Source organism: Dermacentor andersoni, chromosome 1 (assembly GCF_023375885.2).
Source record: "Dermacentor andersoni chromosome 1, qqDerAnde1_hic_scaffold, whole genome shotgun sequence".
Taxonomy (NCBI): domain Eukaryota; kingdom Metazoa; phylum Arthropoda; class Arachnida; order Ixodida; family Ixodidae; genus Dermacentor; species Dermacentor andersoni.
Window position 1 is genome coordinate 174,760,620 of NC_092814.1, and position 11,396 is coordinate 174,772,015.

The window sequence follows — 11,396 nt, forward strand, 5'->3', positions numbered from 1 at the left end:
CCCGCACGGCACCCTGCTGCACGCCATCTATCCCACGAGCTACAACTACGACTGTACCTTCTGCTCGGTGCCAAATACCCTCTACCACATTGCATGGGAGTGTGGGCACGACCCAGCGATACCACACATAACCGGACCAGCCGTCGAGCATTGGGAGGCCCTGCTGACAAGCCCGAGCCCTGAAGACCAGCATCGTTTGGTGACCAGGGCCAAGCTATCGGCTCAGGCCCACGGCATCCTGGACTAGGGACGCCGGCCACCTCGGACGATTCTACTGTCGGCTCACATTTAAAAGTAAAGTTTATTCCTCCTTCTCCTCTCAACTCCCTAAACAGTTTTTAACCCCAGGCGAGACCTGTAACAGTACTAGCACATATACTGAATAATCTGAGTAAAAAAACCTGAATATATTCTTGTCAACTCACTTCCGGTTCAACCGGTGCTGGTGCAATATGCTACAGTGTAAATGCTGCAGAATCGACGAGGCCAAGCAATACTGCAAGATGGAGACTTTGGCGAATAACGAAAGCCTTCTCCCGGAGCCAACGAGGGCACCCGTCTGCGTCAGGTTTACGAGCGATGAGTGTGGTACGATGACATACTTACCATGCTTGCACAAGACCTTGGGAATATATTTTGTTACCCTTCACAAGCTATTATAGCGAGTCGTTTCGGTGTTATAAAATGGCGGAGCAACTAACATGTATTTCTTCGCTACATGTTCATGTAGAGCCGAAACACAAGCCCACCCGCCTTAAGGATTGACATAGCACCTGCTCATATTTCTCGAGCCTATTCCAGGAAATTTTCAGATTCCTCACAACGTAAGCTTCATTCCTACGAAGTTTCATCTTGATTTGCCAAACAGGTCGCTAACTTCAAGCCTTTGAGACGGCGAGCAATCACCGAGAAGAGCCTCAAATAGCACAGATTGCATCATTTCTTGCTGTCCCTCCAAAGCACCTACACTTTTGGAATTACCCAGCCTGTTCCTCCCGAGATGCACTTTATTCGCAAGCAGCAAACTCTCCAAGTTCCGAAGCGACGCACTTTTGTAAGAGTTCTTGAGCGCAATTAACGTGGCTTTGGTAACCTCACACGACGTGCCTAATTTTCCCACGCAGTTTTAATATTGTTCATAAATCATCATTCACATGCTCCTCCCTCTCATGCTCAACATCCCCTCTAAATTCCAGCGGTTCACTTAATGAGTTTTCATTGTTACTAAACGTGATAAAACACTACTTAAGCAATACATTTCACTATATTTTCCCGCGGTAGTGACGGTAAAGAACACAGTAGGAATACTGTGAAAGACGAAACTAACTTTTATTTGGCGAACCTGCACCCGCAAAAACAGGCTACACTTGAAGCACAACGATAGCGGCGAACACAGTCGGCGATCGTCGAAATCTGATCATATCTGATCTGCGGGTCAAGCGGGTCGGCTTTTATACATCAGTCATCGAAGGTTCCAGAGTGATCGCTAGTGCCCGCGTGTCTTCCAGAAAGTTCTACACCATTCGCATCGCGCGATGAAATCAGATTACACAAGGTTTGGTGACAACAGACAGCGGATAGAACCATCGATAACTTTCGAGAAACTTCCGATACATGCAGGCGCGTCCTGCGCTGTGCGATAACATTTGTTAGGCGGTGAAACGTGGTCACCCGATAACCATAAACAACTACACGCGTCAATATGCTAAGTCTTATTTTATGAATGTGCATCCAGCACATCTTGAGATACTGAACGGTGCCACTCAGAAATCAACACTCGGTCCACTTACGTGATCGTTACGGTAATGATCTGACTACAATGTTTTTCAAAAATAATTATGGATGCCGACGACACGGTCCTCTTTTCAAACACATTGACGTCTCTGGAGGCATCTCTGGAGGCATTGTATTATGTTATGCAAATCTATACATGTATTATGCAAATCAATGTTAATAAAACAGAGTACATGATATTTGACCCGATGAATAAGAAAATAGGGGTCCATATTACCATTATAATTAAAATAACGAGACTTGAACAGGTAAAAACTGCAAATTTTTGGGCGCCTGGTCTAAAAATGACCTATCCTCAAATGCGGACGTCAATAAGCTAACTAGTAGACAAAGCAGAAGGGTAGGTTGCATACATAAAAATCACTGAATTCGTTCCATTCTTTATTTTTAAGCGTAATACTATTCAGGTTTCTATTTCAGGAGGACACACTATATACTGCTATAGAGTACTACTACAACTAAGCAGAATTACCAAAATCTACTATAGTATTGCAGAAAAAAGTGTCGAGGATTTAAGAAAGCCTATAACGTTAAGCCTAAAACCACACACCATATGACCTACTTATCAAATATATCATACTAGCACCAAATGAAAGTTATTATCAAGCTGCCGCTACAAATAAAACATGGGTTGCACAATTAAAACACAACTCTGCCTCCTTCTCAATACTGCTTACGTAGAATCTATAGAAGAGTGCATTTCACCAGTACCCCTTACCGCCGTCAGGATATATAGACTATCGAATTCGCCATTTAATTAAATATAACACCAAAAAATTTCTCTTTGGCACACCTCAATTTAAAACCTATTTATCGATAGTTTCGTTACAGAAGAGTGTTGCTCACACATAAGCACGTTTCTCGACTGTAGTGTTTAGGCAAGTTATGTGTATCTTAGGGTACAAAAATTCATGTAACCAGTGCTTCAAATTTACGAATCAAAGTGTATACAGTGTGTTACAACTAATGTTTGCTCATTTTGTAATGCACCATGCATGACAGCGCATTGTACTAAACCTATTCCAAGGCACACGGTGTATTGTGTTCCACAATGCTTGTTTTATGCTGCACTATACAGACAGCAAAGAGCCCCTGTTAGGCTTCGTGGCCTTCAGCTATTTCCCCGCTCTATGTAGGAGAGAAAATGCCGATAAACTTGGTAGTTCAGTCGGAGCCTCGGCGAGAGCACTTCGAGTGCACTGCCAAGCGCTCGCGTTCGCCCAAACGGCAAGCGCCATTGCTTCACACTTTGCCCGCCTTCCTCTTCGCTGCTCAGGCTGCATCAGCCACTCGCCTCACAAGCAGCCGTATAGTTGGTTCGAACAAGTACATGCAGGCAAGGAGGTGGATTTGAAAGGCGCAATTTTACAGTAACCACATCTTTTTCATAACGCCAGCAAACCTGTGCGCACGCAGGACAACCCAGCGCTCCCGCCACCACCGTGAAAGATGTGCGTGCGAGCGCAGGGCGGGGCGGGCGTTGGAACTGTTCGTGAGGCACGCGCGCTCAGCTGCAGGTCTCGTTCAGTTTGCGGAGGTGTCGTGACATACGTAGCGTGTTCGCCGCATAACATGACCATGCAAACGAAAACTTTGTTCCCCCGCAACTGGATGGGTGGAAGATATTGGCATGTTTCCGCGCCTACACCACGTAGGCGTCGTTGACAACTGCAAAGCGAAAGCGGGACAGGGAAGAGGCCTTGACAGAAGCTACATTGTCGAGTCGTCCCGGTTTCTATCAGAGAAACTACACAAAAAAGGATGGTAGCAAATCAAACAGGACGACACGCTGCGACACCCTGTTTATGTGCCGGTGTAACGATCACCCGTGGTCATCTAGCACAGCCGTGTAGGTATATGGCGTGGCTTCGTGAGCGCTATCGAGCATTCGGCCGCACGACCGCTACCGTCTTTCGCAGCCACCGCTGCCCGGAATCTCGTCCTGCTCAAGGAACGTGCCTGCTGTCGCCTACACTGTCTAAGGCACTACTTGAGACAAGTGAGCTAGCTCATAAGTGCGAAAGGCTTGGAAGGTTCGCCCGAATGGCGAAGCATTGAAAGCGATAGAGGACTATCGTGATAGCAAGGTTCAGCGTAAAGCTGAAGCACCTCGGACGTTGTTCGAGCAACACGCGGGCGCGACATGTTAGCCCGACGCAGTACGCGAGGCAACTGCTGCTGAGCGGCGTTGCAAGAGTCGCACCTCGACGGTGCGCGAGACCGAAGAAAAACCGTCGGCGTTTGTAGCTGAATGTTTACTGCTACACTCCGTTTCATACATCAGCTGCAACGCTATGAAAGCTAGAGAGACTTTCTTGCCGTGGCTGCGTTCGCGCTTAGAAATAGCTGGGTGTCTTTTGACCGATTTTTATGAAAACGTTCTTTATATAGGCTCAGTTCTAAATGAAAAAAAAATGTAATCCTCAGAAACAAACAAACCGCGTACCTGTACAACTGCTAACGCGTTGTTCTAGATCAATTTTCCTTTCGTTCTTTTTTTTTTGTTTATTATTTGCATCCCGTCGCAGAAGCCTATCGTGCATGCTCGCGCGAGCAAACGCCGCTGGCGCGCAGCGAAACGTAGAAGGAATGCGCGGATAGAGAGAGAAAGAGAGAGAGACAACTTTATTTATCCCATCCTAAAGGGAAAGGGGCTGCGAGAAGAAAGCGAGGGAGGTTATCCTACTCGCGGTAGGACTCCTCTACCACCTCAGCCCACCTCAGGATAGCTTCCTGAAGTTCGGGGTTGTAGCTGTGCATGGCAGCCTCCCACAGCTCCCTACTACTTAAAACTCTACAAATGGTTAGGGGGAGTGGAGTGGTTCTTGCACTGCCACATAATGTGGTTAAGGTCCGCTCTGCTAGCAGGACAAAACTTGCAGGCTGAGGTAGGGTATATTCCCGGGTGAATTTTGTGAAGTAAGGCAGGTGATAGAAAAGTGCGAGTCTGTAGTTTACGCCATAGTACCTCGTGTATGCGTGACGACCGAACCATTAGAGAGCTTTAGTATAGCGTAAAATCCTCGCGTTAGCGTTAGCGTGTTCCGCACGCTAAACCTTTGCGGGACGCTATCCGATAGAGCTTTAGTATAGCGTAAAACAACCAAAGCGCCGCAAAGCGCAAAACTTCACCGCGCCATCTAGGTACGAGTAGTCAAAGCTCTCAAGCTGACTGGCTTGCCATCTGGTTAAGAGTAGTCAAAGCAAAATTTTTTTTAGTAGATCATTTTAGAATAGCGTTTGTCGCCTTACGTATGCTAAAAACGCAAGCACCTATGCGGCACGTTACTTTGAAAGACAGGGCGCCGTCTGATGCCTCTTGACCAACGAATCCAAGCCAAGACAATTAATTAGGAACCATTTTGTTGTTGCCATAGAGTTACTTATATTAACTCTATGGCCGTTGATATTGACACGTGTACTTGTCTTTATATCGGGCGACGCGTTTTGCCGCCTAACAAATGTTATCGCACAGCGCGGGACGCGCCTGCATGTATCCGCAGTTTCTGGAAAGTTATCGATGCTTCTATCCGCTGTCTGTTGTCGCCGAGCCTTGTGTTATCTGATTTCATCGCTTAGATGTCACGTGGTGGTGACGTTGAAGAACACAGTAGAAACACTGTGAACGACTAAACTAAATTTTATTGGGCGAACCTGTGCCCACAAAACAGGCTACACTTATAGCACAACGATAGCGGCGAACACAGTCGGCGATCGTCGAAAATCTGATCAGCGGGTCAAGCGCGTCCGCTTTTATACAGCAGTCATCGAATGTTCCAGACTAAACGTTGGGACCCGCATGCCTTCTACAAAGTTCTACACCATTCGTGTCAAGCGATGAAATCAAATAACACAAGGTTCGGCGACAACAGACAGCGGATAGAAGCATCGATAACTTTCCAGAAACTGCGGATACATGCAGGCGCGTCCCGCGCTGTGCGATAACATTTGTTAGGCGGCAAAACGCGTCGCCCGATATAAAGACAAGTACACGTGTCAATATGCGGACGCGTCTCGTCAGGCCTATGCACTCCAGAACCGCCGAACGATCTCAGAACTTAGATGCGCTATACGTTCATAACTAGCGTTTCAGGTGAGTTTAGAAGTGAAAGCTTATTCCAATAGTCACTGGCGATCAAAGAGTGAGTGCGTAGCCATCACGAGAATTCACGGTGAAGCGGGAGCCATGGGTGCCGCCATGTTTGACAACGCTATTTCTTAGCGTGCGTGCTTTGCGAGCGTTAGCGTCTCCCGCTAAATTGCGAAAATAGCGGAGGCACGCTATGCGCAAAGCTGCTATGGCGTTCTACGCGTGCGCAGTGTGGCCCCGCTATATTTTAGCGTTTAGCGTGGTGCCACTTACGCTATACTAAAACTGCCTATTAAAGGTCGAAGGTTTCGTAATACCGGTGTCACACGTACATTTCTGATCGCGATCGGGGCCGATCCGGATCGAGCTTGATCTAGATCGGGTGTTGCTACGCTGTCATTTGCGATCGCGATCCTGCGGGATCCCGATCTGGGCGATCGCGATCAGATCCCTTGATCGCGATCGCAGGCTGACGTCTGCGCCCTCTAACGCAGTATTCTGAAAACGCTAAAAACAAGAAGTGAAGTCAGCTCAATAAAAAACGTTTAAAAATCTTTTACCAGTAATAAGAAGCTGTAAAATGGAACTATTGTCCAAATTTAAACAAATCTTGCAAATCTGAATTTATAGCTAATAGATTATGCTGTTCTGAGAATTTCTGACGATCAGCAGGAGAATTCGTTTTTCTCGGCAACCACTGCACCAAATTTGACGAGGTTTGTTGCATTTAAAAGAAAAACGTAAAATCTAGTGACTGTTGGTTTCGAATTTTCGAGTGAAGTTGTCAATTTTTTATTAAAAATTGGCAAAAATAAAAAATTTTCAAGAAACGAAACTCTTAAGTTTACAACTCTGTCTCAACAACGAAAAATTATAATACAATTCTGTGAATTGCATATAATAGTACATCTAAAGCGGACAAAATTGATATGTTACGCATGAATATAAAAAAATTAGTAATATGAAAATACAGCATTTGCAGATCCCTTGTAAACAACGTAACGAATTCACGTAAGATGTAAAATGCCGTATATAATTTGTCCACTTTGAATGATCAAATGGATGCCGTTTACAGAACCGCGATATCTGTTCTTGATGCAGAGCTATGAATTTGTAAGCTTCGTGCTTCTATTTTTTTTTTAACTGTCTGCGTTGCTCAGCTCAGACTTGCAGCACCAACTCTGGGCCGTCCAGCGAGCCGAGAAAGCCGCCAAGGGCTAACAACCCTTGGCCGAAACCTAGGCGGGGTCCAGGCCCACTCCACCAAATAGCAGGGCACTGAATAAAGTTATCTGAATGAATGAATGTCGAATATTTGAAAATCTTCTTAACAAAATTCACGCCCTAAATCGAAATTGCGCTTCCAACAGTCACTAGAATTTAGCTTTCTCTCTCAAATGCAACAAATTTCATTAAAATCGGTCCAGGGGTTATCTCAGAATAACGTTTTCCGTTTTACATGTATTTGAATAGGCCGCGTTGGAGTTGGGCCGGAGCTAAAGCTTCCTCTTAATGCGATCCGGATCGTTGGACCGTGTAGCAGCGACCATGGTTGATCGCGATCCAGAAATCCGATCCGGATCAGCCCCGATCGCGATCAGAAGTGTACGTGTGACACCGGTATAAGTAAGCTCTCTTTGGAGGTAAATGCTGAAGGGAGATTATTGGCGTCTGAACCGTCCCCTAGTCTAGCCTGCGCTCGGTTCCTGAAAGCTCGAGCACTTAGGTGGGCCGTTTCATTGCCGATTAGGCCTGCGTGCGCAGGTGTTCACATTACACTCAGATGTTGGGCTGGCGGATTATGAGATAGAATGGCCAGGGCTGTCCGGCAAACCCTACCAGCTCCAAAGTTGTGTGTGGCAGTTTTTGTGTCACTTACTATGACACAGTATTTGGGTGTTGTTGCGGCGAGTGCCACCGCCGCCTCCTCCGCCTCCTTCGAACAAGAGGCTATAATGGATGCTCCCGTCGCAACACTGCTAGCGGAGTCAACGACTGATATGGCGAATTTGTGTCCACACTGATACTCTGCGGCATCGTCACAGACCACGTCTTTGTAGTTAGATAACTTTTTCTGCAGGGCTTTAGCTCGTTGTTGCCTTCTATGTTCGTGATGAACAGGGTTCATATTCTCATATTCCTAGGGAGAAGAGGGATATGAAAGTGCTCATGTATCGGGTGGAGAATATTGAATTTCTCATTGGTCATTGGTGCTGGGGTAATACTTAAGGAGTTTAGGGTGTGCCTACCAGAGTGGGTGTTCGATAAGCGCTGGTATTGAGCTGTCGGGTGGGCTTCTACGAGCTCACTAAAGTATTCAAGGTACCTGTAGCCAAAAGTCTCGCAGTGGAGGCTCTACTTGGCACTCAAAGGGCAAATTTGTAGACTCTGCGTATCAGTGAGTTAACTTTATCTTCCTCGGCCCTAGTTGAGTGGAGATAAGGAAGGGAGAATGTGATTTTACTAAGGGAAAACACCTGTACCAGTCTTAGCAATTTTGCCTCGCGGAGACCTCCGTGCTTATTGTACACCCTTTCTATAAGCCGTGTGGTGTGGCCTATGCTGGCAGTATCCGTTTGAAGTGTATACGTATTGAGTCGGTTAGATAGAATGTGCATGCCAAGTACATGGATTTTGTCCACTACGGGAACTTGCTTCCCGTTAATTTTAATCTGAATGTTGGGCGTATCGCCTTTGTTTGCGTATAGAAGTGACAAGCTCAGATTTGGCGGGCGAGCAATCGAGGTTCATGAGCCCGGCTCTCGCAGCCACTGCATCCTCTTGTTTGGTATCTTGAATGCAGCCATCCGAGCCACCCTTAATCCATAGGGCAATGTTAAATAAATTAAATTATGGGGTTTTACGTGCCAAAACCACTTTCTGATTATGATGCACGCCGTAGTGGAGGACTCCGAAAATTTTGACCACCTGGGATTCTTTAACGTGCACCGGCCTAAATCTAAGTACGCGGGTGTTTTCGCATTTCGCCTCCATCGAAATGGGGCCGCCGTGGCCGGGATTCGATGCCGCGACCTCGTGCTCGGCAGCACAACACCATAGCCACTGAGCAACCACGGCGGGTAGGGTAATGTCGTCTGCATATAAAGAATATTGGAGATGCGGTATTTGTGCCAACGTCCCAGCAATAGACCTCATAGCTAGGTTAAATAGAAGCGGCGAGAGCACAGATCCCTGAGGAGTGCCAAAGCTACCTAGGGTGATTGGGGGAGAAGTTTGATCATCGAGACTAATGACAGCTGTGCGATTGGTAAGAAATTCGTGGATATAGTCATGAATTTTTCTACCACGGTTAATAACATTCAATTCACCTGAGATAGATCCATAATCTATGTTGTTGAATGCACTGCGAAGGTCGAGTCCTAAGATTGCTTGGGTATCTTTACTACCTGTAGGAGCAAGAAGGTCATGCTTGAGCTTTAGCATGGCATCCTGGCAAGAGAGCAACTGGCGAAAGCCAATCATCTCTGGCGGGAATAACTGATTGCCTTCGGTGTATTTACTTAAACGATTAAGCATGATATGTTCGAGCGTTTTGACCAAGCTTGACGTGAGGTAAATAGGTCTAATATTAGCTATGTCAGAGGGTTTATTGGTTTTACGAATAAAGATTAGCGGTTTTCCATGCGTTCGGAAGAGAGCTGTTATCGAAGCAGTGATTATAGTATTATGTGAGGGCAGAGATAGATTTGTAGTCCAGATTTTGGAGTAATTTATTATTTACATTATCTATACCGGGAGCAGATGTAGTTTTAAGGGAAGCTAGGACATGTCGAACTTCTGTCTCCGTTAATGGGGCGTCGACAAGTTCATTAACCTCGCCTGTATAGTCTGAATTCTCGTGAGTTGTGGTAGGAGGGAGGTGTAATCGTGCATGCTCCTGAAAAAGATGGGGAATATTATCCTTGTATTTGTGCAATAATTGAGTGATGTAGTGACTGTGCTGGGCGCGCGACGACGAGGGATCAAGCAAATGTCTCAGCAGTTGCCAAGTCCTTTTACTACTGAGATCACCATGCATGCTCTCACATACTTGGCCCCATTGTTGATTAACTAGTTGGGTCGCATATGCTTAGATGTCATCATCAAGTCTAGCTGCACGGATGTGAAGCCTGCGGTTATGGCGGAGTCTTTTCCACCGCTTTAATAGAGATTCCTTCACTTGCCACATGTGTAGTATATATAGTTTGGCATCAGCTGTTTGAAAGGGAACATCAGGTGGCATAGTTTTAGTATGATTATCAACGTCCGTTTGGAGTTGACTGATCCATTGCTCTAGACCAAGTATGGAATTGGGAGCATTATTTGCGTGAGTTTTCCGAAATTTGTCCCAATCTATAAGTTTGGGGGTAGAGTGTGAATGGGCTTGTGAGAGAAAGTAACAGAAATCTGAATGACGTAGTGATCGCTACCAAAATTGATCTGAAGGTTTTCCCATTTAGTTAAGTTAACCCGAGAGGTGAGGGCGAGATCTGGTGATGTATCTTTGGAGACACTATTTCCTAAGCGCGTAGGTGTGTCGAAGTCATTGTGGAAGATGAGCTGATGATCCTGAATGTGGATCCATAAAACTAGTCCTTTAGGTGTGGATGTAGTATGACCCCATAGCTGATTTGGAGAGTTAAAATCGCCAACAATGAGGAGCGTGTTTCTCCGAGCTTCCTGTTTAGCACGAGCAAAAACGGTAGTAAACGGTGGTGTTTAGAGCTGTGACTGCTGTAAACGTTAAGGATGTAGAGGAGCCGACCTGGTCTTTTTAGGAAGTATTTCTACGAAGTCGTGATCAATGTCGATACCTTCGAAATGGGAGCAAGTAACAGTCAAGTGCTTTTGTGCTAGGACCGCGGTATTGGGATGTTCGCATATTCTGAATTGGAATGTGTTGTATCCAAGGAAGTTAACGTAACCATGTGTTTCTTGTAAAGCAATTACTGCGCGCGGTTGTGCGAGATTGGCTATGTATTGTTGCAGACTGGCCTTTTTCGAAGAGCCCCTACAGTTCCACTGCCACACAACTATTCTGGAACGCTTAGGGGATGCTGCCATGCAGTCGATCGCGTATTTCGATAATTCGATCGAATCGCTTATCAATTTGGATAAGTCTCGCGTCATCCTGGCTAAATTTAATGTTTATATGGGTACTGAGGTTATGAACGTTAGTAGTAAGGGACTCAAGCTTGGCTTCTACGGCATCGATGAGTTTTTCAAGGGCCTCAAAGCGATTGCTAGAGTTTAGAATGTCTGCGGCCAGTTTACGACTTAGCTTATCGTGTTCCTCCCAAGTATCTCTTCCATCATCAATAGATTTGCGCGTTGTGGCGGTTATGGTAACGGGAGGAGGAGAAGTGTCTATGGTTAAAGTATGATCGCCATTCTCACTGACGGGGGAGAAGTTAGTGGGTTTTAGGCTTGTAGCGCAGCTCAGGAAGAGCAAAAAAGGAAGGAGGTAGGGGTAATCAAAGGGAACGGAAAACAGAGTGAGCGCTACAAGCAT